The sequence below is a fragment of the Diadema antillarum genome, unplaced genomic scaffold (assembly GCF_040938485.1).
Source record: "Diadema antillarum isolate AM-2024a unplaced genomic scaffold, OU_Dant_1.0 seq00000775_RagTag, whole genome shotgun sequence".
Lineage (NCBI taxonomy): Eukaryota > Metazoa > Echinodermata > Echinoidea > Diadematoida > Diadematidae > Diadema > Diadema antillarum.
The window spans coordinates 130,749-156,973 of NW_027271664.1; the positions used below are offsets into that span (position 1 = coordinate 130,749).

Consider the following 26,225-nt stretch of genomic DNA (forward strand, 5'->3'; position numbering starts at 1 on the left):
GAGAAAAAAGAGTTTGAAAAAGAGAGATAAGAGAGCTCAGGCAGTTCGATGGAAGGGGAGAGAGATACATTGTATATAGAAGAGAGAGAGGGAGAGAGAGAGAGATGGAAGAGAGGGAGAGATGGAAGAGAGAGAGTGAGAGAGGGGATATATAAGGAGATATAGAGAAAGATATATTCACACATATATTTCTTGTCCTTCTGCAAACAATGGTGTTACTGGGATTAGAGGGTCTATCTGATTGTATCGAGAGCGCATTTGAGTCGGACAAACTGCGACATGGCTATGCCATTTCATGGCTCTCGTGGCCGATTAATTGGATTCCGAATCGTCGGGGGAGGGAAGCGACTCTTCTCGTAAGCCCAGTCCTCCAGATCTGTCTCCTCTCTATCCTCTTTCCTCCGTCTTTTGTGCTGTACTTCTTGGCCGTGTTTAAACTTTCTCCGATGGTTTTTTTTTTACCCCCTGCTTTTTTGGTTTGTTTATTCAAACATGTTATCGATACCGGAGTTGTGGATGCTACGAATATTGTCGGACCTTCCATGTTTGTCGAGCTCATTCACTCTGCAGGAATGAATAATCGAGTTTCTCATCTCCGGATTACGCGCATCGGGGGGAAAAGAACCAGTCACATTTGAGTCACATTTTACATTGTGGTGAGAAACTCTTGCCTGATTCGTTCTTCCGATGTGCATGCAAGCATCTCTACCAAGGATGGGATTTAAAAACAGAGAGAACTTGACAAGATAACAGATGTTAGGGCTAAAGTTTGGGTTTCTAGTATTCGGCTGAACTCTTTTCTTTACCATGGGCTTTCTTTTTGCTCACACCATCAGTGGTATTTCCAGATAGTGCCCCTCGGGGTCAGACATTTGGACATATCTCATTCCGGTCACTTCTTGCCACGAGGGAACTTGTTGCAAACTTACTTTGTTTCCCTTTTTCAAGTCAATCTAAAATCAAATCAAAGTACAGGATTTCAAAGTCCAGATGATTGCTTTTTGGATATATGTTCAGCTTCAAGAGGTGACCCAGCAAAGAACAAAATCTCCATGTATTTGCAATGCTCTACACAAGTCATTATGCCTGGATCAACTGGCGAAATCATCTAGCTATCTTGAGCGGATGTGAAATTATCAAATGCCCTGTTTGTGGTGGGGACACACGTACTCGAAATGTCGCGACACCAAATGTTTTGCACATGTGTGACTGCAACTGTTTGATGACGAAAAATGACCTTTTGTTCTCCTTGCGTGAAAAATGTGGATTGTGCAGAATTATTCCAGCATAAAAACTTGTCTTAAAAGCTTGTCCTGTGTTATCTTAGGAAGATGTTAACATTCTGTTGGGTATAATGTGAGGTTGAAATGAGTATGTAATGGTGGGGTACAGTGGTATCATATTCCGATCCTTAAACCTTTGTATTTTGTATCATGGAATAAGTGAAATCATGATTCAAGCCTTACATACATATTTGTTTGCTTTTTGACTTATTTATGTATTCATTTGTTAATTTACATGTTTTTATTCATTCATCTATATATATATTTATTTGTTTATTTATTCATTTATTTATTCATTTATTTATTCATATATTTATTTATTTATTTATTTATATATTTGTTTATTCATTTATTCATTCATTCATTTATCTCTTAAGTTACTTATTAATTTATTTATTTCATATTTGTGTAGTGAAAATTAGAGATTTCACCTCTCCACTGTAAAAGAAACAGGTTTGCAGACCACGTGTTCATGAAATTCTTGGATACACTCGGATGGGCTGCTGTGTTAATTCTTGTCTTTCAGTCAAGGATTGAGATTTTAGTTATTCAGCGGTGAAATGATTTGATTGCAAAACATTTTTCTTTTCTAGGAAGAAAATATGATGGTGGATATATCAAGATATTTGAGTTTGTTTGTTTGTTTAGGAGATGCAGCACATGCATGAGAGTGGGAGAGATATGTAAAGACGGCTAGGGTAAAGAGGGATATGGGTACGGAAAATGAGAAATAGATATAAAGTGTTGATTGAGAGTGAGAAAAATACAGAGTTGTATGTGTGTTGTCGGCAGAGGAAAAAAAGAACAAAAAACGGAAAAAAAAATGATACAGAGAAAGAGGGAGAGAGAGACAGACAAAGAGAATTTGAGAATTTTATATAGTGTAGAGAGACAGGAGAAGAGAGAGGGAGAGAGAAAGAAAGATGATGTGTGTAGTATGGACAGAGGGAGAGGGAGAGGGGGAAAAAATATGCTTGTTGTGGGGCTTAGATAATGGAGGCCTCTGCCCGTAATGACATAATGGATTATGAAAAGACCATACAAGGGTATTTCCAAGCCATTATGGAATCAAAGACCTTTTGGAGAATGGGGGAGGGGGGAGGGGTGGGGGAGGGGGGTGGTGGAAACGGAACGGGGCGAGTGGCATCGTGTTGGAATGAAAGTTAGTGTCATGAAATGACGGTAGGAATCCCGAGATCGTCGTATAACGTGTAATAGGAGGTAGAGAGGATGTGGGAATCTTATACTGGAACAGAGAGGAATAACATGATGAGGGGGAGGGGAAGGGGAACGAGGGAAGGATAGGGGATATAATTTTGATAGAGATAGAATAGGAGAGAGATCGATAAGGGAACAGAAAAAAAAAAGAAAGAGAAAGGAGAAAATCAATTGCAGCGCGTGTAACTAGCCCGAGCCAGCGCCGGGTATATATTGCAGTGACCGGCGAGGCCGGTAAAACAAAGTCGCTGCACCCGAAGGTCGCCCTGCAAAATTATTGAATTTGTAAACCGGATGAAGAGGATGTGGCATTTAAAGGTAGTAACCATCTCTCTCGCATGCCCTTTCAATTTCAGGACGATGTACACATCTTATTTATCTGCCTATCTGCCTATAAATAGATTGATGTGCTATTGTACATGATACATATAGATATGTTTGCTCTCACACAGCGATGTATTATGAATGTATGTAATACACCGTCCATACATGATCTGTTAATCTGTTCATTCTTCTTGTATATGCACATATAAAGAGAAAGATTAAAAGAAAAATAGAAGAGCAGCAAACCTTTCTTCACCTTTTATTTCCTGGTGGACATGAGTCATTTTTTTTTCCTTTTGTCTGCAGAAACACTTAAATGCACTTATGAACGCTACGGACCATATGACCTTTTACCAGTCCCTTTCCGGTGAGGGGTGGGTCTGGGCATGCATCACCTTGTCTGTATCCACAGACATTTTTTGTCGCCATGGTGACAGCCCTTTTACATTGAATGTGTCAGCCTTGTAAAGCAGTGGTGCATTTTTGTTTCAATCTTTTTTTTTCCCCAAAAAAACTGATGTATAATGCCCATTAAAGGAGAGCAGTCAGGAAATAACCTTGGCCACGAACCTCCATTCTGGAAAATTAAGACAAAATGCGCAGGTCCATTGTCTCTTACTCTTACATCCATGTGTGAGTTGCTGTTTTTTTTTTTTCTTCATGAGGGCAAAGAAAAAAAAAATTGGGGAACAAAATGTGTTAACTGCATGTTCCTATAATGCATTGTGCCTGGTTGGCTACCTTCCGCCAGGAATAGCGAGAAGAATGATGTCATGAGTGTAACCATGGCAACGAGGTTGTTATGGATTTCCTCCTAGGCAAGGACTATAGAGAGAATGCTGTATAATCCATTGTCGTTTCACCCTGTTTATAACTAGTGCAAGAACAGCGAGGGGTAGAGTGGGGGGGGGGGGGTAGGGTGGGGGTAGGGTAGAGCAGTACGTGTGCATTCATAACGGAGAAATGGGAAGCAGGGAACCTCGGTATTAACATTGTTTTATGGCATGCCAAGGCAAATTCGTTCTAGCATAATTATGTTGCCAGTTGTTTTTGAAAAAAAAGGAAAAAAATGCTTCCTCCCGACTTTGCTTTCTGAGCGCTGTGTGCGAATGAGTGGTAGAGGTACACAAGTCCTTTGTACCCACAAGGTCTCCTTAATGGTTGTCTTTTTGTAGAGGGCCTTGAGGTCTCCCAGCACTTTTCCATCCATAGGGATGGAGGGACCTCTAGTGAAAAAAATGGTTTCAAGGCTGATTGACAATAATGTTTTTGTTCAAGACACTGTTTTAACATCTGTGGCGGCTCAGTTCTATGAATTGTTAGACTGACTAGGTGAAAAAAATGTAGAAAATGTTTTGTATAAAGTTGTCAAGTTACTGAAATGTGGCCATTTTGTAAATATCACACACAGATTTTTTTTTTTTTTTTTTTTTACGCTACTGGACATTGTTGTGCAAACTGTATTTCAATGTAGTTTGAAAACTTAGGTATTATGAGGTATTGATTGCATGTTGTGAAAGCTTTATTGTCAAACAAAATTGACTGTCTTGACAGACTTGAGATAAGGCTAGCTTGCTTATATCTTTAAATACATTTGTCTCAGCTCTCTTGAATATTTTACAGACTTTTTTTTCTTTACTGTGAGAAAGTAGGACGTTGACTTTTACCTCTCTGCCCAGCTTCATGCTTGAGAATAAACTAATCGTCATCATCATCATCATCATCATCATCATCATCATCTTGTAGTGTTATCCACTGAGAGCAACTTTATCAATTTTATCTTTGCTCATTGAATCTGGAATTCCCTGCTATAGCAATTACTGCAGCATTACTGGCTATATGATCAAACTCTCATGGGTCAAGAGGGACTGTGGAGGTAAAATAGAAATGAGATATGAGTTGCCATGACAGTTTAAAGGGATGGTATACTGTAAAAGTGGATATTGTTGTGCGACTAAATTTTGTGCTCGGCGGGGTGAGAAGAGTTTTGCGTGTTTTTAAGTCAGCGGAATCAAGACATCAACTACTGGAATATATGGCAAGCTAAAATATTTGCGTGCTTGTATTTTTGCGCTAATTTCAGGTTGCGCGAAATGCAGGAAAATTTCCACTTTTACAGTAGTTTTGGTTGATAGTGGGAGGCAGATTTTTTACTTTTTGCGAGATAATTGGAAACCACTTATGAAAGATTGAAGAGCATAATATCTTAAGAAGAATTCAAAGTTTATTTAATGAACATCTGTTTTGAAATAGCTGAGGTATCCAAATATAAAGTAGAATAAAGTGGTCCTAAAAACAGGTGGGTTCCACCTTTTATTGGTTTGGGATATCTTAGCCATATCTCCATTTCTTCAAATAAACTTTGAAATCCTCTAAGAATTGTGTGCATGTTCATATTTCATATGAGGTTTCTCATTATCTCACAATAAATGTTGGAAACCTGAAGCCCCATCTCAACCAAAATGATACCATCCCTTTAAGACTAGAACAATGCTGGAAGAAAAACTGGGAAATATCCCACAAACTAAAAAATAAAAAATAAAAAAAAAATCAAATGACATTTACAATGCAGTATGTGTCATCATCATACAGGTCCTTTTGCCATGTTCATTACATGTGACTGTGAAGGCCCTACTCATTGTGTAAACTACTGACTTATTATTAACAAATCAAGTGGTGGGTGGTGGGCGGTTAGAATCTTGCGCTGCATCAAATGCTCACCTTGCCTTTCCATTTGGTAAATGACAAAAATTTTCCCTGTTAGCACTATTATCGGCTGATAGATGCTCTGCCCCTGTCACATTTATTTGAATATAAAAATTCTGTGTCGTACTGACAAAAATGGAGTTGTATAAGAAGTGGAAAAGAATGTTTGTTTTTGATGTGAAGGATAATGTTTCGCAGTGTAGACATCTTGTTACCAAAGCAGTAATCGTAATTCTGTAATTTTCTAAAAACCCAACAGCAACTAAAAGCAAAAGTGTGCAATGGAACTTGAATGTCATGTGTTTTCCTTGGAAATTTATCAAACCACTGACCTTACGATGAATGATGGTGTGACTGGGTTGTTAACGGTGAGATAATTCGGGGGGGGGGGGGGGGGGGGAGATGGAGTACGGGAGGACCGGGAAATGGAGGAAGATAAAAGGATGATCGAGGGATAAAGATTTGTCCTTGATGTCACTGTATGAATAGCGTGATTTTATTTGCAGTCGTGGGGAACATCGTTCAACGAATGATGCAAACTACCCCATTATGATGAATCGTGTTGCTTCCGTCATCGTCAAACAAGAGAGAGATAGAGAAAGAGAGAGAGAGAGAGAGAGAGAGAGAGAGAGAGAGACAGAGACAGACAGACAGACAGACAGGGGAGAGAGAGAAAATGTCACAACATTGATTGATAGATTATAATAATCATATTCCCCTGCCTTACTGGTTCTACAGTATGTCAACACTTAATGGTTCTGATGAAAGGGTCTTGGTGTCATCACACAGGCTTTTCGCCTGTTACGTAGTCTGATTTTACTGGTCACAAATATTTTGCAGATTAGTTGATATCAATCCTTTGATTATTAATACTTATCAGTTATGTTTTTAATTACATTCTTGTTCATATCATGAATTTTCAGTGGAATTTGATCAAACTTGCCAGGTCTGCATTCATGAGATAAAGATAAATTGATGGCAATTCATCTGATTTGCGACTGAAACATCCACGGCTTGTAGGATTACATTTCATTACACACACACACACTCACATGCAATGTATACATTGAAATATCAGTGTTAGGTATGTGACCACTTTTTCATTTTAGTATAAATTTGATGATAGTGAAAACAACAATGAATGCAATGTACAATACAATTTTCAAATTTTGTAGGCTTCATAAATTTCTCTAAATTGTGAGGTGAAATGTAGTGTGTAATGATAGAAATTTAGTCTTCTTTGCTAGCCTCTTCAGTGTTAGCGCTGTTCGTCCTGTGGGCCTGCTAGCAATTCTACCCCAGGATTGCCACTTGGCATTTGAACATTGGGATGAAGAGGGACACTTCATCATTTCAGGATGTGAGCACCAGGCTAGGATTTGAACTTTGGACCTTTGTATGCAAACGCCTAAAGCCTTAACCACTAGACTGCAGTAGTTCCCACTCATCGTTAGAAAAGGCACTAGCACTGGCCAAGGATTTGCACTTTTGGAGTCTTCAAAATGCATGCGCGTGTTATTTTGTCCCCCTTTTCCGCAATGGAAATACGGGGACCCATTTTCATTTTTCATATCTGTTGGAATGTTTGCGCATTCCCAATCAATCTCGGGGGGGATAATGGAACAAAAGGACCAGAGCGCAAATGCTGGGCTGTGTGAGACATCAGCAAAGCTGGCGTCATAGCATAGGAGTGGGTGGAGGGGGAGGTGGGGGGGGGGGGGAGGGGGAAGAGGGGTGTTGGAGGAGAGTTCCTAAAAAGGTTTTCAAACGCAGCTTGATAGATACATCGTCGCCGTAATAACTGGAAATACGATGTGAGGAAGAAATGCTGACAGGTGAATTACATGAGAGATTCCGTCGTAATCTGATAACACTGCATTGTGCTACCTCCCGAGTATGTTTGTGTGTGTGGTGTTAGGGAGGAATTATTCTGTGCAGAAGAGGCTGTGAAAACCTCCTTAATGTGTAATCCTTATCCTCACATACCGGATATTGTTTCTCATCATTTCTCAAGTTCTCTCTTATTGCATCAGGACGTCACTAGAAGATTTTTCATTTACAAAGGCAAATAAAAGTCAATGTTCATCTTCTTCATAGAGAAAACAATGTAGGCCTACAAAATACTTGCTTTATAGCAGAAAGGTCTTGTGGTGACTTTGACAAGAAATGAAAATCTCCCAAACAGCGAACAGAAACTCAAAAAAGTATCGCCTCAAAGATTTGCTTCTGCTTCGTTGTGCTCCATTTGTGACCGTGCACCTCAAAACGAACATAAAGTCGCATGCACTGATTTTGCATGAGGACTGAAAATAAGTGAAATGGGTCAACCTAGCCGAACTTGATTTTTTCATATTTTCTGAAAGAGTGGGTCTTCTTTTACATTATCCTAAAATTTGGTATCATACTCTCTAAAAAAGAAAGAGTGAATTTTCACTCGATTTTCACTCCCCTTGGTAGTGACGTCAAGGATCACTAGAAGTGGAGTGAATTTCGAGTGAACAGAAATTTCACTCCAAAAGAGAGTGAAAAAAGACGGAAATGTTTTTGCTGGGATGTTCACTCCTTTCTCACTCTAAATTCACTCCTGAGGTATTTCACTCTTTTGTCAGTCGTTTTTCACTCCTTTCTCACTCTCAATTCACTCCTATTGTATTCACTCTTCTTTAACTCCGGAGGTTTTTCACTCCTTTTTCACTCTTTTTTTCAATCCTTTTTCAATCTTTTTTCAATCCCAAACGGAATTACACTCTACATGAGCACACATCTCTATCACCATTGATCACAGCATTCAGTGCACTACTTATTCAACCCTGGAAGAAAAGTGACAATATAGTGATGAATTTGGGAATAATCTAGGTGGTCTGGAGCCATTTTTGGAATAATGAATACCAATCAAACTAATACAAACAAAAACAGCAAGCAACGTTCATAATACAGATAGGCCTATTTGTTAATATTAATGCATGTATTTAGAAGCCAACGATCCACCACTGGTAGCCCAGTGCATTGCCAACTTTGTGTTCCAGTTTTGAAAGTAATTCTTACCCGAGCTGGATCAATACATGAAACTGAATAAATATAAGCTAGTAATCCAAATGGCTGTTGTTTCATTCTTTCTTATCAATTTATTCTTTCTTTAAGTAGCATTGAGGGGGATATAAGAAGATAATGTACTAATGCTACGCATGTTATGTTTTTTTTTTTTTTTTTTTTTTTTTTTTTTAATGAGCTGAATCTCTATAATAAATGTGTGATGTCCACTGGATCACCTGAAATTTAAGAAAAAAAGGAATATTCCTCTTGAAATATCTAAACTTCAACTGCAGAGCAGTACACCATTACAAACAGTCTTCATGTGCTGAGTATCTGGTTTTCCATGAATTATGTGGCCAATAATAATTATACATATTTTTATCATTTAAGAACAACTGTCACCATAATCATCACAAGGTCCCTGTAAATATGCTATTCTAGCTGTCATTCCCAAAGCTCTACAAATGGAGAGTTTGTTTGCAAAAACTGCTAAGTCCATATGTGCCAAATGGAGATATTTGCGATTAAAGGTCAAGAAAAATAAAGAGAATAATAAGAAAATGTTTGCTTCTTTTGATCATAACTTCAAAAATGTACCTTTATATGTAGTGACCAATATATAATTTAAAAGGTATTATTTTGTACTTTATGACAGAGACCGTACTTCAAAATCTTAAAAAATGGACATATCGGTTTTTGCGAACAAACTCTTCAAATATTAACATCACACATTTCCCTGAAAATATGCCAAATTCATGAAGTTTGTGCAAAAGTGAAAAAATTTACAAGTACCCTTCCTGAACATGTCTAATTTTCGACTACAAGTGAATATAATTATTGCATGTTCAATGATAAGCTACAAAAGACTTGCAAAGTATAGTCACCATTATCTATATAATAATACAAATAGAAATGTCGCTATGGCGACTGGTATGCCTCCGCCATAATGCATGATTCTCCTAATAGGTCTAGATAGTCCATGTGGACAATGTGTGATTACATTTTCACAAAACTGGCAAAATATTGAAATGACAAGTTTGTCAGAAATGTGTTAAATGTTCACCTTCCTTGAACTTGGTTTAATTGGATGAATAGGAGAGCATGTATTTGGGGATTTAAGGACTTTAACTTGACTTTGACCCATTCATACATTTAGGCATTGAGTAATTTTCAAGGTACAGGTATGGAGAAAAAGTGCAATTTCTGTACTGAATAGTAAATTGTTACCATGTTCATCTGGCCTTAGACCCTAAAATTCATGAGATAATCACTTTCAGGTAGAACATGCATAGATATGCAGTAGGTTTCACGATAAATTGAGCCACTTCCGAGATATGGAGGAAAAAGTTAGTTCAGCACTTTCACTTGATCTTTGACCTTTTGACCTTTGAGGCAATAAAAAAAGAAAAAGAAAAAAAACTCTCCAGAGAATTTCTATTAGGTTACACATGCATACACCAAGTGTAAAAAAAAAATACTAATCCTGCTGGCATTGCATGAACATGAGGGAAATAGTAAAATTTTGAAGTGTTGCACTTGACCTTTGACCCCTGACCTTTGACCCCATGAACCCTACATTCTCTAGATAATCACTGCCAGTCAGTACATGTATATATACTATGTTCCATGAAGATACCTTGAACAATTTTCCAATTTACAGAGAAAAAAAGAAGTTTTAATACTTTTACTCGACCTTTTGACCTTTGACCTTTGACCTCATGACCCAAACTTTCACCAGAGAATCTAGATTGGGTAATACATGTATACACTAAGTTTCAAGAAAATATCTTCTGGCATTGCATAGATATGGTGGAAATAGTGAAATTTTATGTATTTGACCTTGACCTTTTGACCTTTGACCTTGAGCACATGCACCCAAAAGTTGATAGGCACAACTTCACCCCCTAATACACATACATGCCAAGTTTCATCAGGATACCTCAACAGCTTTTGATAGTTACCTTGTCCACAAAATTCATTACGGACGGACGGAAAGACGGACGGAAGGACGGACGGACGGACGGACGGACGGAAGGACGGACGGACGGACGGACAACCCGAAAACATAATGCCTCCGGCACCACTTCGTGGCGGAGGCATAAAAAACAATTACACATGTAGTAGGGATTGTGATTGCTTCGAAAAATTGACAAAAATACAAAAATTTTCAATACTGCATGGTTAATCAAGTTTGGGTCCTCTGTCATGTAACACAGTGATGCTCTACAAGTACATTGTATAAATACCTAAACATACTCGATCAGAGAAGCATGGTCTTGACTTTAAGTAGGCTTTAGGTGGGGTATTTATGTAGATGATAGAGCCAGAGGGGGGCCTCCCTGGAACCCCCCAGACCTCGGCCATCAACCATGCGATCATTACAAAATCCACACACAAATTGCCTGTGACATAATCTATAAACGGTAATGTTGATTTTCAACAACAACAAAAAAAGTACCTTGGCTAAATTATGCTAATTTGAGCATGAAATCAGACCATTTGCCATAAATAAAGTTCCAAAAAGGCACATTTTTTGTTTTTTGTGTAAATATTCTTTCTAGTGTCCATAGCAAATGAAAGAGAAAAAACTGTGCCATCAAAAAATTCTGAAGTATTTATTTTTTTTTCTATTTACTCATGTATTTCTTTGTTTCTTACTTTTTGTTTTTCATTGCCTTTTCAATGAAATTTGTCAGCAACACGTCCAGCATGAAAATATTCATGTTATTGATTACAATCAATAACCCCCCAAAATAATCATGCCTTCATGAAATTTGGCATGGAATGTCAAAGGGAAGGAGGGCTCGTAGCCCCCCCCCCCCCCCCCCTCAACCGGGCCTACTATTTATGGAAACAGAATTGCAATCAATACAGTTGACACAACATGTATCATATCATTGATCTTCTTCACCTAAATAAGGCATCATTGTACAATATTGAACACTTGTAATCCTTCCGAGTTTTGCCAGATGTAGCAACAACTAATGCATGCAAACTGAATTTCTTATAGAGTGATTTCATGTGACGTCATGTTGGCCACCATAATGGTGGCTTCCATAGCAAAGGCGATCAATATTCATTCATGCATGCCTCTCTAACAAAGGTGTTCTTTTGCCTTAGGTTTCCCTGAAGTAAACATTGCTGCAGCTTTTGTATGCAGTCTTGATTTCTAGTCGGTTTAGGCAATTGGCTTCACTAGGCTGCGTTCACATAGAAGTATACGGTATTCGCTATTCGCTATTCGGGCACCCAGTACACCATCACCCGCACCGTCAACTCGCCATCCCATGCAGTGAGGATTTCTTCCTCCTACATCCCAGCAAATCTTATTAACAATTTCTAAACTGCATCAGAATGTCAGTCTACATGCTTATTTTTGCTAAAGGGCAAATCCAGACCAAAATTGTCCTTATTTCATAAACGAGAGACGGTATACGCTGCAAGAAAATCGAACAAGCTCATTTCCCACTTTGCTATACTATTCTATGCTATTCGGTACATTCAAATAGTGCCCTCTTATGTGAACCGGTGTTAGGAAATCCTATTGTTCGATTCAAGCTATTCGCGTGCCTTGAAAACGAGCCCCAAATACCCAAATAGTATACTTCTATGTGAACACAGTCTTATGGTGGGCAATTGTGACATCACTGCTAACACTCTATAAAATATGATTGTCAATTGCAGGTTATCTTAATAATTTGTTACGAGATCAAGGGAAGAATTATCCATAAGTTTGACTTGGCACATTAGTGAACTAATCTATTTAACTCCATCTACTCTAATGCCGTGGATTTATCAATGATGGGCTGCAGATGTTTCGTGGAAAAAGAAGTTGAACCAATTGAGCTTCTACCCACAAGTTTTTCAAAGTACAGTACATCAATTACATAAAGGTGAAAATGTACAAAATAACTCTGGGTCCCGTAACCCTAGGGATCAATGATTCCCATCAATTTTGTTTCATTTTTTTAAAGATTTTTCCCCCTACTCCAAAGAAGATGGATGCAATAAATTTGAGCACATGCATATTGTACTGCATCAATGCTAATCAAAGGGGTGACAAACGTATGTGGTAACTTAATCACAACATGGAGACATGATCTTCATCCCAAGAGCATGGATGACCATTGGAAGATTCTACTATTTAGCTGCTATTTGTAGCATTCCCCCCCCCCCCCCAAAAAAAAAAAAAAAAAAAAAATGAGGGAAAGAAAAAATATTACATGCGAGTGTCTGTCAACAGTTTTCTCTCTTGAATATCAGACCATAAAAAGGTTTTATTAAAGCAAGTCAGAATTGCCTGGAGAGAAGGGGGTGCTTAATCATGAGCGCAGCAAGATTCGTATCATGCGGAATGCCAAGCTGTGTGTGGCCAAACATTCTTTGATATGCTTGGAACACCTCACAGATGAATGTATTGATTAACATGTGGCCATGAAGAGGATATTTTTTTTACTATATAAGTCAAAACTATTTTCAGTTACTAGTATATACAACAATACACAATTTAAAACATTAACAATCACACATTCTATGCAACAAACTCTTTTCGTCGGCAAGCCCAGTTCTACTTTTAATGTTGAAGTGCTGCAGTACATCCTGGTAACAGCTTCATGCTAAACTACCGCTGAGCCTGATGAGGCTGACTCTTCAACAAGAATGTAAGTTCCAACGTCAGAGGAGCATATGCTGTATCTCAAAAGAGGAAAAAGCAAGGGTATTTAGACCTACACACCGATGGTAGCTGTCTCTTCTCACTGGGCTTCTAATCTAACGTTGGAATGGTGCTCGGTCAATGGGCTTGGTGAGAGCTGCAACTACTCTCTCTCTCTCTCTCTCTACCTGAGGTGATGTGTGGTGTCATAGCTCCTCAAGGTCTTCAAACGATACTCAATGAATCCATGATCCTTGCCATACAGGTATACTCCTGAAATATAAAAATGCATTGTAAGTCAAAGCTTTTTCTTGAGTCTCAACAAATTTGACTTTGGCACAGAGTTGACTATAACTGATGAAGATCTGATAGCAGTAGAAATACATGTAGTGGCATTCTTATGGAAGAAAACGAGAATAGGTTTATTATAAATGAACGGCGCAACTGGCATGTGGAACTTAAGTTACATTACGTTACGTTGAAGTTAACATTCATCGAACCCAAGTCATGGAATCAGGCCAATCTGCACACAACTTTATTAGACATCTATGAGAAGGTACATCACAATCCCCACATTGCCTGTATATTTGCACAATGAGTTTATTAAGAAATAGATGCAATTTCCCTGTAAAGGCCATTTTTTTATTTTTTATTTTTTTTTGGGGGGGGGGGGGAGGTCATGCCCATAATCTGAAAAACTTTGGGTCCTTGCCCCCTAACTAAACAAGGATGATCAACTCCTCGTTTGGTTGCTTAATTCTGTCCACTAGCTCTTGAGAAAAGTTGAAAATGTTGAAGTTTTTGCAAGCTAGATGAATAAGATACCATGTATGTCACTTAATCTTTCTGCTAAAGAGGGCTAAAAAAAGTTGTAGATCACATAAACTTACGAGTATAAACTTACATGTCCTTTTGCATCTTGTGTGGTGTCTCACAAAGTGGGGTACTGCATCGCAACTGCCTTGGCCACAACATCCTTTGCTCACTACTTGGTATCTGAATTTAAAAAGAAAGCAAGAAAAATGTTAATCATATTCTATGACGCAAAAATAAAAAATTTGGCCCTCATTTTAATCTTTTAAGGGGCTGAACAATTTTTATGTTTTTTTTGTTCTTGGCATTAATTTCTATTGCTATTCAGTACCACTGTTTCAAGTACATTTATTGCTACTTGAGCCAGATATCAGTTAATACATATGAACATTTCATGCAGATAGGTTAAGTGTGAATGTGCACAGTTAGTAGAAAAATTTATACAAGATGTGATTATCCATTGAACTTCATGGCACATCAACTCCCACTTTTTCTATTAATCATTGTGATGATTAAATCATAAGTATTGGGACTATTATCAAATCAATATACATGTGGCCCGATGGGGCTACCACGAAAATAAGTCAGCGTGGAGTCTTGTACGTACACTCTGTTTACATGTTTTATACAAGTATACCAGTCTTTATTTTTAAATCTATAACCATCACTTCATTAACAATGTTACACTTACCGGTCCATTCTACTTTCTTTCCTTTTTTTTTTGGGGGGGGGGGGCAAATTTTAGTCTGCTTTTCTCTATACTTGAGAAGACCAAAAAAAAAAAAAAAAAACCAAATGAACAGGCAAATTACATGGTTATATATTGGATGGAAATGTACATTGTAGTACAAGACATGACAATGGGAAACTGGTATTCCAGACCAATTTTCAAATTATAATAATAATATATGAATAATAATAATATTCTACATAATTGAACTTACGCTGTACAGTTTTCTGCTTCCATTTTCAACAACAAATATGCTGCAATGATCTTGATGTGCAGATGTCTCCTCAGAACAGTCAGAACTCCTTCCCTCAGCTTTTGAAGTATCTCTTCCCCCTTGAAGTGATGTGTGTGTTGAATTCCTGGGCAAATAAGTAAAATTTAATGGTTTTATGAATACCAGGTAATACAAATGGCATGAGGATAGTAGGTTAAGGTCCTCCAGTTTACATTATAAACTTGAAGAGCAAAATCATTTAACATAGATATTTGACATAAGCAACAGCTCTACTTTCAAATACACAACTCAAGACTGACCATAACATGGTTTTCACTTCTGTCGATACGGCAAGTACACGGTACACATTTTTCTTAAATACAAGTACTAACCTGCAAGACATTCATTGTCAGAGGGAAGGACAGCTCCAAAACTGCTCCATGAAGTATCTTGAAAATCATTTCTTCAAACAAAATAAAACCAACCAAGCATTCAGTCTCTTAATGTAGCCTCTTATGTAATTACTAAGACTCTAGAATGTAAAATGAATATAAATCAATTTCAAACTAGTCTCCCTTCATTAATCATTGTGGAAAACAACAGAATAGCTTACAGCAGGGTTAATGCAATGGAAGTCCATATCTCAGAGGCTCCTTCGCTGATGTTGGCCCGGTGTTTCCAGCATTCGTCAACCCTCAATTCAATGGCTAGTCGTTGTATGACCACATCTGGTACTTTGCAATCTGGTGATCTGCACCCTCTTCGTGTGACAGAGACTGTACAGCTATCAATATCTGTCTTTGTTCTCCAAATGATGACCCCTACACCGAGTTCCTTTAAATCACCATCACTCCCGAAGAGCTGTCATGTCTACGTCCTTATCTGGAGGAAAGTATGAAAACACAAGGTTCAGAAATGGATGTAGAACTCATTTCCACAAGACCATGCAGTTGTTTTGTCCACACAAATACTAAGTGAGCACCAATACAAAAGCTAGTAGGCCTATTACTTTTTTTTTAGCTACATCAGCATATAATGTTAGAATTGAAGACCCAAAGATGATCTCTGCCAAATTTCAATACCTAAGGTCACCTGTAACTTTCATAAAAAACAATGTTGAAAATAGTACCAGTCATCGTCTGCTACAAGGGGATCGATCTCCATGATGTGTGAGCACGCTGATCTTCAGATAGAAGTGCGATGTCACAGTGGACCAACACTTAACACGAACAGTACACGCATCATACTTCTTACCTAGTACAATATCACGACACATGATGTGGGAGCTAGTGTACGTGGTATTCTTCCAGCTGTTTGGATGCTCAAATGTAGCGGCAAATAAAAGTCCTTTTTACTACATACAGTGTATATAATGAACAATAATCATAAAAATCACCAAATTTCACCATTCTTTATTACCGTACTGATCGAGATCACCATCTCGTCTATCAACACAGACCAGTGTAAGTGATTCGGCTGTCAACTCAACAATAGCAATGTAGAGTACGTGTCTGGCGCTAGGCGCTTCTAATGTATTGCTTTAATTAGCACAGCTCAGTAACAGTTAGGACCCTATAGTATAAGTTCGATCTCTACACTCGACCACAGTAATCTCTGTGTGATGATATGCTTACGAATGTCAATTCAATGACCAACGACCAACGTTTCATTCATCACTCTTTTTTTTTTTTGTGAATAGTTCAAGCCCTAGATCCCAACGTGTACAATTAAAGTGTTGTCTAAAGACTCAACGTATTATTAGATCCCAACACCTAGCGTGTACCATCAGCTGAGTTTCGGCCTCGGATTCTAGCTGTTCGTAAGGTGTTCTAAATATGACCAGCCCCATATAGCTAACTGTGTACAAACCATTGTACCGTACATTAATTGTTCGAAGGAGCGCCAGTACGGGCCCGGGGTTATTCGTATAGAACCCTAAAGGTAACTTACATAAATGGTCGTTTACGGAGAGGTATAATTAGATCGATCTATGGTTTGCTTACCTTCAAAAATGTGAATAATATCTCCGCCCCACTCAATTTGAAGACATAAATTTTCTCCCGTCCATCACGACATCCAGGCTCAGATTCTCACGATTGCACTTACAGTGTACACGCACGTAAATCTGTGATCCTATGCATAATACACGCACAGCTAGCGTACAGCACGCAATTGCACACAGGGTCACAGTCCACGCACAGGCGACGCGTCGCTCTTCAGGCAAACCTGCCCGCGCCCAAGCCAGGGGAAATTGCGGCTGGTGATTGGCTTTATAGAGTAAACACATGACAGGGGAATTCTCAATTTCTATTGGCCTAGCCAAATGCGTTTGATTATGTATTCACTCAGAATTCACTCGGCTTAATTTTCACTCGGAATTCACTCGGCGAATGGGTTTCACACAAATTTCACTCGTTACAAGAGTGAAATTCACTCGACAACGAGTGAAAGTCACTCTTAATTGAGTGAAATTTTATTCACTCCTTCCGAGGAGTGAATTATTCACTCGAATTTTTTTAGAGAGTAAAACGGGCTGGAAAGTGTGTTTTTTAGCAGTTCATCTCGAACATTTTTGGTAGAATATTGTGATTAGGAGTGTCTTTAGAATCTCTTTTTCATTTCTGAAAAACCTTATCCACACTCTTCACTTTCAACTCTAATAACTTTTGAAAGGATAGCGCTACAGCTTTGAAAGTTGGCATTGATTATGGACAGAATGTGTTAATGAGGCATGCTTAATTTCAGTTTAATCCGATAATCCCTTCATTGTATTTACTCTGGTGGTTTACTTCCTGTTTTTTGTCCCATTCATCGCACAGCCAGCACGGTTTGGTAAAGATTAAGCGCTTGAATAAACACTGTACTTCAGAGCCTCTTTTCTCAGTTCACACTTTTCCTGAGTTTGCGCTTTCTTTCCAATATCTAGATAGGTTAGCAGAGTCCATTTGATTTGAGTTATACATCAGTTTAAAGCTTAAAGTCTGTTCTTTCAAAATATGGTCTTATCTAAAAATTCATGTCTGGCGACTTTTTGTTTGTTTTGAGGTGCAGTGTCACATATTTCCTCGTTCATCTGATAGCTCCCTCTCTCTTTCTCTCTTTCTTTCTCTCTTTCTCACTGTCACCTTCTGTCTGTCTCTTCTCATATTTCATTGTTTTCTTTGTTCTTTTTTTCTCATCCTACCATCTCTTGTCTGAGCAATCCAATCCAATCCGATCCACCGGAGCACTCATGTCCAAGTCATGATATAACTCATCTGTCGGGGCTATGATGGAAGCATTTTCTATTAAAGAAGGGGTGCTTTCTGATTTGTTCGCATGGATTTTTGCATTAGTCAGGGTTCTATGACATGTATTAGAGCAGATCCCAACCCAGAAAAGAAAAAAAGAAAAAACGAAAACAAGGTGAAAGCAAAACAAAGCAAAACAAAACTATATGAAACAAAAAAATGTGTATGTTTGCTGTAAGTGTCACTTGGGTAACTTACTAATAAATTCAACTTATTGGATGGTCTTTATTATGGGGATTTGTAAACAACAAAATGTATTGAAATTGGTCCTGGAATTTAGACTAGAAGCTTTCAACAACACCAGCTTGGGTTGAAAGGTTTTGGTCCTTTGATATAATAATTGTAAAAGTTTGTTTGATGATTTGAATTTGATATTTTTTTTCCTCACCCCACTTGCATGTGCGGCAGATTTATTTATTATCCAACATGAAAGAGAAAGGAAAATATTTGCACAAGAATATTTTATGTGTATGTGTGTGTGTGATTTTTTTTTCTTTTTCTAATTGATCAAATCAGAAAATGATATGCTATTTGTTTGATATATTGTCAAGTTTCTATTATGGTAAAAAAAAATGTTTGTATACAAGAAAGATAATTCTCTTGTTGTTTGTGTCCAAATTATGTTGCTTTGATACAGCAGTCACCAGTTTATGGTGTTGTTCTTGTATTTTCTTGAATGGGAAAGGAATAAATATTACCGGGAAAAACGAAAGTGGGAGTAATTTTTGGAAGAATTTCCACATGTTGAAGAAGCATTGTTCTGGACGATGGGAGTATGCTTATCGGAGATGAATCTCGCAGGGTCTGAGTATACCGCGTCAGGGGCGCATGCCAAATTGATGGCGTGTCGTGGCACCCGACGAGAAAGTGTGATTACTGCCGTCTTTGCCGGGCAGGCGACGGGTGTCTTTGGAATTAAGGGGGAGCAAAAAGACCGAAAAAGAGAAGACAAAGAAATTTATATATCAGTCGGCTTCGCCGGCTCGGCATGATGAATTGTTCTGTAAAAGCTATTGATTTGGATGAAAAACTGGAAACACACACACACGATACACACGCACATAAAAAATAGAAAGCAAAAAGATAACACGAATGTTTTCTGAAGGACACCTGTTTCGCCGCTTTGCAATCTCCATGGCTACATGGAAAAGTATTCAGGGTTCTCCCCCCCCCCCCTCCTCCTTTTTCCTTGATCTGGCCTTGCAACATGACGTACACCTCAGACAGGATATGAGGGGAGGCATTTAATTGAAAAATTTAACGTGAGAGGCGCCAGCGACAGAAGTGCTTCCATTTTTCCACATCGACAACATGGGAGCGTTTTGCAACATTGAAAAATCATTCGTCTGGAGGTGGTTCCTTCTTTTCTCTTGGTCTAGTCTAATAAAGATCAAACATGCAATCTTACATTACTCATGGAGCACAACTGAAAAAAAAAAATCCATCTGTGATTGTATTCTCTGCTATAAAGACAGTCCTCTTTTATTCATATACCATCTTTCTGGAGACTGATGATTGCTAATAGCTCCAGCAACAGTCAAAAAAGAGAATTACATATGTAGGCGTAAGCTGACATCATCTGAGTAGGTGGGTACCATTGTGGGGGTAATCATTGGGGATTAAGGTTCAGATCCCAGGTTTAGATTCATCCCATCTTGTAGGATACAAAGTGAACTTGCAGCTGAATATTTAAAGTGAGAACAACAGCAATTATTATTTTTTTCTGTGCAGAAGTATGTGAATGTCCTTGGAATTATGATTACTACATTTTGCATGTATTCAATTATCAGCAATCTAATAGGTTATTCTTAGCTTGAAAACTATTGAAAGAGCCTCCTCCTTTAATTTGCAGTTGGCTAATTTATGATGTTTGTGTAAGTCAAGGTTGGATTGCCAGGGACTATAGATCTGTAAAAAGCTGTTTTCGAGGTGCTGATATACTCCTAGTTTACTGAGGTTAGATTTTACACAGAGCCAGCTGACCCTGAAATTTCTCTCGCTTATGCTTGAACTGTATGTGATCCATGTCCATTGGTTTTCATTGCCTGTACGTACATTATGTAGGTGCAAAAAAAAAAAAAAAAAAACATGTTTGAAGGAGAGGTGATTCATTGACTGATGCTAAGGAGCAGAAAACTCTTCTTGTTTGAATCAACTATCACTTGGAGTTCAAAGGGTTACTTACGGGGAAAGTCGAGTCTGGAAGGGGGGGGGGGGGGTAGCGAAAGCAATCTTGCTGAGAGCATATAAGGCCAGACACACGCACTGAGGGGCACTGTAGATCTTGCACTGGTCTTCCGAGGCCAATTAAAGTCTCTCTCTCTCTCTCTCCATCTCTCTCTTTCTCTCTGCGATATCTAAAATCTGAAATCCGTCCATGTGTTGTCAGTTGCCGTGGCGACGGGCTCCTTTGTGTCTATCCAGTCTGTCCATTTGGTGTGACAAAGGCTGACGCGAAGGCTACACAATACTTCGCTCCCTTCCGCACTAATTAACATCTTTTTATCTCAAATAGCCGTTGTTTTATCCTTGTCGTGCCATTTGCCTGATATTCTCATGACTTCCGAATGGTACCCCTACCCCTACCCCTACCCTCACCCCCACCCCATCCCCTTTCCTTTCTTACCCCATCCTACCTGGCACCAAGGCTGCAGAAAACAAACATCCATTGTAAATGTAGATCAGAAAACAACTCACATTTCTGTACCTGCAATTTCCATGTTCATGTTGGATTACATAATCATCTGGCAATGATTGAATGGTGAAATATACAATGTAGTTTATTTGAGGCATAATCATGGCATGCTATAAATTTAGTTTTTTGTTGTTCACAGGAATGACATGAGTCACTGCTGTTTCTTCCACAATTATCTTTAGTCAACGATTTACTTTTTCTGTCTGTCTGTTTTTCTGTCTGTGTATCCCCTTGAGTTTCTCCTTCTCTCCCTCCCCCTCCTCCATTATCTCCTTCTTCTTCTCCTTCTTTTGCCATTCTCTATTGTCCTCTTTTGCCTTCCAATTTCCACTCCTCCTCGGGTATCATCACCATCTTCGTCACCATCATCACAACAGCTAACATCATTCTTCCCCTCCTTGGCTGTTTTCCTTAGGGGCTTTTTACACTTGCAAAATTTTGCTTAGTCCCGTACCAACGGTGGGGCTGGGGGGGGGGGGGGGGGGGGGCTTAGCCCCACCGTTGGTACTGGACTTTCCTTAGCCCACTTTCTGTTTTCACTTGTTTTTGCCAAAGTGGGCTAGCCCCACCGATAGTCCGGTACTATCTGGCCCTGCAAAAAAGCAGAATTGCGGTGCTAACCCCGCAATTGCTGTGCCAAGCAAGCGAGTGTAAACAGAACGAAGAAATAATCCTGGGCTAAGCGACGGAGACAAAGCCCGAACTCCACAAAGTACTGGACTAATTATACGAGTGTAAATAGGTCAGTTTTCTCTTTAGCCCGGGACAAGATCTTAGTATGGGATTTATTGCCAAGTGCAAAAAGCTGAAAAAATTGGTATGGGACTAACGATAGTCCTGGGTCAGAGAAAGTACGGGGTTAAGAAACACGTGTATCAAGGGCTCTTGTGTACTCTTCAGTGTTTCACTCACAGTGCCCACCAGAGATAACTTAGAGCTATCTTTTACATATATATCTATTCATATCTCTCGTCATACTGGTCTCAACAATGTTCAAGGAGTGCTTTCCAAGAATTCTTCTTTCCACGCTTTCCCGAAGCACCTAAAGACGTAGCATTTATTATATCCCATCTGCTCATCTCCTCTATCAGTATCCCCCCCATTCTTTCTCTCTTTCTCCCTTCATTCTGTCTTCATGCTATCCTTGTTTCTCCGTCCTTCGCAAATGTGGATGTGTCTAATAAGCTGACGCGTGCGCTCGCACTTGGTCATGTTTTATTTACATTCGAACGTAGGCCGCAGACTGATTAGTCGTTGTGAGGCTAATAACGAGAAAGAGACAGAGAGAGAGAGGAAGATAGAGGGAGAGAGGGAGGGAGATGGGAAAGGCCATTGGATGTTATTAATTTAGGTATTGATTTGTTTGGTAGGCGAATCGGTGATAACTGCTGGTGAGCGTTGCGCTCGTGCCGTGTTGTGGTATGGCAGGGTATCCCTTTTCATGCAGAGCTCTATGAATCTAAACGAGAGGCTGGGGGAGGGGTGTTTAGGTTGGGGTTGGTTTACATGACAATGTTTATAAATTTATGTGTTCTTGCTATCTTCCACACTCTGGTTAATACATCACATTTGATGGGCAGGCAAGGTGCCTCGTTTTGTTCTGGGATGCAGCTCCGTAAAATCCAAGTATTGCCAACGAAAACAATTATTGTACCGAGGTCGAAAGTCCACAATATGGTGATGATGCACAATAGTGTAACCTTTGAAGGGTTGTCACGGAAAACTGAGGGTGTATTTCATAATCCTTGCGGAATCCTGTATCAAAAGGAAGACGGGTGTGTTCCGTCAGAAGGCCTTATGTTTACCAAATTTATCTAGAAAATACTTAGGACATCTTTATTTTTGAAATGGTTGGAAGTAGGGTAGAATGATTGTCACCCATCCATTTATCAAAATTTCCATGGGAATGCATCATTTGTTGCATATGGAACTGCAGGGTGGCCTGAGACCATGATTTTTTTTTTTTTTTTTTTAAGTTGGACCTTTCTCTTTTTTTTGTGTAACAAGTTTGGATTGTAATATTGTCCATGGAGGATACTTAAAAGTCCCCCCAAAACATGTTTTAGCGGTTTGATGCTGTGTCTTCTTCTTTTCTTTTCTTTTTTTTTCAGTAATAATCTTCATTAAGATCATCATGAGAGTTTTTGTATGGTGTAGCAATTTATTTGAACCCTTTGCTGTTCATATGTGCAATGTAATTGTTTCTTCTGATTGCAAAATTTTAGCAAATTCCTAATCTATGTCTCAATATTTGTATATGCATATATTCTTACATTGGCAACATTACTGTAGCAGACTGAAATCCTTTTGTTTTTGTCAAAATGGTATATTTTAATAGGGTTCTTTCTGATTTTAGAGGACATACAAACTAAGATGAAATGAACCAGTTCCATTTTATCTGTAAGTATATAATTGTATTTTTAAATAGTATAATAAATGTATCTTTAAATAGTATAATTGTATCATTTATGATCATTTTCCCCATATCTAACTGCTCTTTTCATTGATACTTATATTTTTGATAATCAGAAATAGTAGTATTATACCTGTAGAAGTGGCCTGCACCAAGCTGTTGCATCACTGCTGTTATAATAAGAATGTCTATGTTGCCCAGTGAAATTCTGTCCCGACTCTTCAACATCTTCTAGAAGTGTCACCGGTTTACTCCGTGCTGGCTTCTGACGTTTTTCATCAGCGCTCATTTTTCGTCCTCATCAGGACGTGCCGTAATCTTTGTGGGGGGATCCGGTCTTTTCCATGCGATGTTTTGGTCTTGCGCGCGGCACGCATCTTTCTTGATTATCGCAGATCCGTTTCGGATTGGGGATATAGTGAGGTAGGTGTTTTTGTGGCCGACATGGTGGCTGGGATTTAGCACTTTTTGACGCCGGCACGTTCTGTCTCCCCCTGCCTGCCTTTGCTGCGAATTAGGAAAATTGGTGTTGGTGCATGGGAAGAGGGGGAATCAGGACAGGTTGGATGCAAGAGGATGCCTGCCTACCGGTGATTTACAACCATCAAGATGGGATGAGTAGTTTTTTTAGGCATGAGGCTTCAACACGTTTCACCCTCCGAGGGAGATGAGATATATACAGTAGTGAATGAAATGGCGTGGCCAATTAGGAATGTTTCACTGCACCAACATTATGATTTCTGAAAGACGTGAAGTTTAGCAAAATTGGCCTGGGTAATCCATGAGGAGTATTTTTTTTTTTCTTACCAGTTACCATAGCAACATTTCTAGTTTTCTCTCTATCCACCTTTATTTTATTTTCTTTCAAAGTGTTATTTGATTTTCAGGAATACTCTGGTAGTTATCACTTGGGATATCAACATTTTGGCATCTGATTATTTCATTTTCTCAACCACTAAAAAGCTGAAGATTCATTCAAGGGTCAAGGTTCAAGGGTCATGAATGGTTCAAGTTCAAAGTTCAAGGGTGGTTTAATGCACAGTATTGGCTCTTGCACAATTTAGGTTTTTAGTGGGCTCACTTTTTCCACCAAAAATGTCATCTCAAAGAGTGTGTCTTTTCTTTACAATTCCTGCACAAATTTTCATGCAGAGAAACTACATGTGAATTGTAAAGTTCCTGTATTTTCAGAATATCTTAAAGATGCTTGTATTCAAATTAAGTGTTGCCAGTGGTGAGTGAGCGACTTGGAGGTTGTTTTCGCATGCGGACATGCATACGTTCTAGAAAAGGTGATTGGTTGAGCTCAGCTGGGTAACCAGAAGGATGATACACAGAGGCACTGGGGCGCGACGCCTTCTACCACTACGCTGACTTCCAGCCTAATTCATTACGCTAATGTAATTTCTTAAAATCGAGACATACATTGTACACACAACAGACAGACACACACACACTGACAGACACACACAATGGGCCATAGTCCATGGACAATTCGTGACATTGTTAGAGAAGGAATTGTGTGTGTATACATTGTACGTGTGACCAATGTGCATGTAATGAATATTTTTAGTACAGATATCGCCCATTCTCACACTCTCTTGTTGCAAACTTATTTTTTAGTTTTTTACTTCTTTACTTTTAAATGCAGTTTTTTTAAGGGTGATTATGTGTCATTTTTAAATTTATCTTAATAGTATGAAAATGAACATGCTCATCCCCAAGCCCAGAAGACAGCAGTATACACAGTACTTCCCCCCCCCCAAAAAAAAGGACCCCACAAAAAACGTTTACACCTTGCTCTTATTGACTTTCAAAAAAAGTATGATAGAACAAAATGGAATAATGGAATAAAATTCTGTTCTGATTGAAATCTTGTACATTCAAATTTGTGAAAGGAAACACTTACCTGGTGTGGAATTGCACTACAGTACATTATCCCCCACTCAACCCAGGCCTCTAAACTCTACATTAGGCCCATTCATACACACAAGCAGTCACATTTTGCTTATTGTTGTTGCCTTTTTTCAATCAATATTTTGCAATGTTAAGATGCAGCAAAAAAAAAGAGAAAAACATTGTTTTTTGTTTTGTTTTTTGTTTTGTTTTGTTTTGTTTTGTTTTGTTTTGTTTTGTTTTGTTTTGTTTTGTTTTTTGTTTTGTTTTGTTTTGTTTTGTTTGTTTGTTTGTTTTGTTTTTTTGGGGGGGGCATATATGTGTGGGCATAGAAATATCACTGGCTAAAAAATGCAAAATTAACCCCCTTGATTTTTTTTTGAATCCCAAGCTTGTGTGTTTTTTTTTTGTGTGTGTGTGTGTGTGTGTGTGTGTGTGCACGGCTAACTGAATAAACAAACAAATTTTTGTGCTGGGCCCTTGGATGGGGGTGCCTGAGGTCATCCCTTTTATTTTTGATCCTGGGTGAAGGGTGATGAAATGCCTTTTGGATCAGGAAAAAGAATGCACACACCCACGACAATTCTCATGTGTGTGAATGGTCTTGATAGAGGTGGCATTCAGTTTGTGGAAAGCTTAAACTTGATGACACCACACTCCCTTCCTTATAAACCTTCCCTAGCTTTCTCCCACCTACGCAATCACGGTTCGAAATGTAACATCCTGCAAAATTTGACATTTCCATGTATATAAAACTGGGGAAATGGCTGCCAAGGTGAAAAGATTAGCCTCTATCTGGGATGATGAACTTTCCGAGCCACGCGATTTGCAATTCTAATCCCCTCTGCACTTTTGTGTATTAGCTTTACAATTTGGTGATTTTTTTTCTTTTTCCTTTTTTTTTCTTATCTAGTTTACTTTACTTTGTGTACAAAGGAAAGATGGATGTGTATTTA

The 26,225-nt window shown here is 38.7% G+C and overlaps 1 protein-coding gene and 1 long non-coding RNA gene across 2 annotated transcripts in view; one reads left to right on the forward strand and one right to left on the reverse strand.

The window, feature by feature from the left end:
* LOC139738924 (liprin-alpha-1-like) overlaps positions 1-26,225 on the forward strand; it is a 173,095-nt gene that overhangs the window by 58,123 nt on the left and 88,747 nt on the right. The gene's annotated exons all lie outside the window — the stretch shown is intronic.
* On the reverse strand, positions 12,819-15,870 carry LOC139738925 (uncharacterized). The gene is made up of 4 exons (XR_011711477.1): positions 15,589-15,870; positions 14,976-15,120; positions 14,123-14,214; positions 12,819-13,491 (listed from the first exon to the last, which is right to left on the reverse strand). It is a non-coding gene; the product is annotated as an uncharacterized lncRNA (long non-coding RNA).